Source organism: Myotis davidii, unplaced genomic scaffold (genome assembly GCF_000327345.1).
Source record: "Myotis davidii unplaced genomic scaffold, ASM32734v1 scaffold1633, whole genome shotgun sequence".
In the NCBI taxonomy this organism is placed as follows: Eukaryota; Metazoa; Chordata; class Mammalia; order Chiroptera; family Vespertilionidae; genus Myotis; species Myotis davidii.
Window position 1 is genome coordinate 4,005 of NW_006284096.1, and position 3,216 is coordinate 7,220.

Sequence of the window (3,216 nt, forward strand, 5' to 3'; positions counted from 1 at the left end):
CGCGCCGAGTACACTAAGCCCCCAACCCCTTCCCATTCCGCCCCTCAAAAGGCGTGCCCACCCTGCACGTGTTGCTGTCTTCCCCTTGTGAGGCAGCCTGGCAGGTGCTTTTTCTCTAATAAAGCCTGTAGTCCCGGTTTTAGGCCTCCGTCTGATCTTTGATGGGTTCTGTAGCAAAATCTGTCAAGGCATAAATAAGAGCTTGTATTTCTACCTGTTGTGCTGAAATATAAGGGGTTTGAAGGACCTGTGCTCCCTTGCTGCCGTAGGTCCAGCCTTTCCAGAACTGGATCCATCTGTAAAAATGGTTAATGCCTGAGGTATAACACCTCTTTTAATGTGGCAGCTAATACCATTCCCTGAATGTAGGCTGGTCCAATATTAACACAAACAGGGATAAAATGCTTCCATAATAAGTAACCTCCAGGTGAGTGACAAGCCTCTGCAACAATATTAAACCTCTGGTAACCTTCCACTATTAGTTCCCCTGAACTTTATTTGACCTAGGGTGTGGACAGTAAATGACACTAATTGGATTTCTGCTATCAGTCTTTTTGAGTACTTTTGCATAAGCTATTTACCCTCTGTTTGGGAGGCAAAATGTAAATCACTGACTTTTAAGTGCCTTTGGTTTAGGGAAGATAGGATTTACCAGATGGCCCCAAAGCACTTGGCATTCATATTTTTTTAGATGGCTGCAAAATGCTATTACATGTGAGTCACAAAATTAGAAAATTAACTCTGTAGGTCTTTGCATACACTTAATAAAAACTTTCTTAGGATTCTTAAGTATATTGAATAAATTTGTCAATCTCATTGAGATTTTTAGATAGGGTCTTACTTAATTAATGTCCCCTTAGGCTTATTTGCATATATAGAGGGATCATAGGTAGTTCCAGTAACTTTCAGAGGGCTTTATTAGAATTTAATCGTTTATAAAAATATTGGCTTTTCATTTAGCTGAAATTATATGAAACCTTGATTATAATTTAAGAAGCTAATTTATAAAGTAATTAAAGTAGGTATCTTTATTTAAAAAAAGCAAAGCAAGCAAATTTAGTAAACTTATACATCTGATTCACAAGGCACAAACGCTGCCCCACCTCCAGCCTATTTAAAATGCAGGCGAGTAGGGGCTTTTTGTATTAAATTTCCGTTGCTGAAAAATTTGGCTGTATTTAAGAAATATATTGTTAGTTTATTTTGCCCTTCTTAGAGGCCAAAACCTTCATAACATTTAAAGTATATGTATATAAGTAAAATATAGTTATTAATTTTTATTTGATAAGGCTTTCCATGTGATTTCAAGTATATTAGATTGGCTAAATTTAAAATATTTCCTTTAAGAAAAGAGAACAAATTCTTTGAATCACTCTGGGCCCTTGGAGTTTTCCAAAATTGGCTGGGATCACAGAATTAATCCTCCTTTTTTAATTAGACCAGTAAGTAACATATTTTGAATTCCTAATTATTTCAGAGAAAACACAAAAATTATTTTCTCAAAAATAAATTTCTATACTTTAGGTATTTAGTTACCACAACTATATAATTTCTCCCAATTTAATTTGAACCTAAACTTTTAGAGCAGGCAAGTCAAATATTCAGATTAATAATAATTTCATATTTTTAAAAAATACAAGACATATTTAACTAACAAATTCAATTCTATCCTCTAGATTTTTCATGAGGCAAATTCAGATTAACATTTTAGTATTTTGTCATTTCAAAATACCTAGACATTTAATTTTATTTTTTAATTCAGCAAACTCCCAAAGTTTCAAGTTGCCAGTGACTGGAAGCAGGCCTGTAGCCATTCAATTGGACCTTCATAATTAATATTTATTTATGTTTTAACAATTTTGAGATTCCAGAGTCAATCATAATTATTTTAAGGCATTTACTTTGGTAAATTCTGTAACAGATATAATTTACTGATTTTCCTGGCAGCCTTAAAGTTAACTTTTGAATGAGGTCCATGATTACTTAAATAAACTACCTTTTATTATGGAAATACCAATCTTGTTGCTAGAACCAGCTTGCATTTTTCTTTTTGGTTCGTTTTTGCCATCTTTCTGAGGAAAAATTTTCTAAAACTTTTAAGTCACTAGCCGGAAAATAGCATGGTGAAGATGAGACACTTTAAAATAGCTTTCTTGGGGAGTGGGCGTCCACACAGGATCGCCACATGTCTACCTTCCCTCACCTTGCTTTGGGGGGAAAATTCAGTAATGGTCTGGTATCTACTGTTTTGTTTTGTTTTGAAAGAAAAAGATTTTTTAAGATAAAGAATTATTGGCAGTTGTTGAGAAATTCCTTTAATCCTTTCTACTTGGTTCAGCCTGATACAAGTAGTTTGAGCCTCCAGCAAAATGAAATATGAAGTCGCTTTCACTTTCGGCCAAGCACCTGCATCCAGCTATGAGCAAAACCTTATCATCTGAGTCATCCCACTCACAGTGATGCTTGTCCCGCTCTGTCTCAAACTCTAGCTCTTGCTCATAATTACGAGGTAAATTATCAGGTGCCCTCTCAACTGTGGTCGCAAGAGCGACAGCTAAGGCAGAGGAGGCACAGAGGGGGGAAGTGGTATTATATGAGATTCGCATCCCTCCACTGTAGGCTGTAAAGCCCTGGCTACACCCTGCTTAGACATTCTTAAACTCTCCTGTGCTGGATCAAGGCAATCACGAATTAAAGACCATGTAGGAATAGGAATCTCCTCTGGACCTTCTGCTGTGTATCGGTCACACAACTGCTTTCCGACCTTTTCCCATGTTTGAAAGTTGACGGTTCCTTCTTCAGGAAACCAAGGGCAAGATTCATTAACAGAACTTAAGAAATCAAGAATCTGACTATACTCAACAGAGCATCCTCGAGCTTTGAGCATAATTTTAAGCATTTGAGAGTAGAGATCTCTTTCCTGAGACCCTGAATTACCCATGTTTTACACCCAGCTAATACAACTTACAATAATCTGCTCCTTACCTTACGACTTTAATCTGTTGCACAGGGCACTTCTCGGAGAGACCCCCTCACATGACTTCCGAGCGTTCCCCTGTACTCAAGTCCCTGGATCTGGGTCGCTAGATGTAAATATGTCTCTCTTCTCCATGTCCAGCGTGGCTGGAGAGCGGTCTGGTTCTTGAGTAGGGGCAGCTGGGATTGAGAAAATGAAAGAAAGAGACAGACACAGAGATGGAAGAAAAAAGCTGGGGT

At 37.4% G+C, this 3,216-nt stretch overlaps 1 pseudogene; it reads right to left on the minus strand.

Annotated features, from left to right (window-relative positions):
• Nucleotides 1–139: 139 nt before the first annotated feature.
• LOC102754379 overlaps nucleotides 140–3,216 on the minus strand; it is a 35,210-nt pseudogene continuing 32,133 nt past the window's right edge.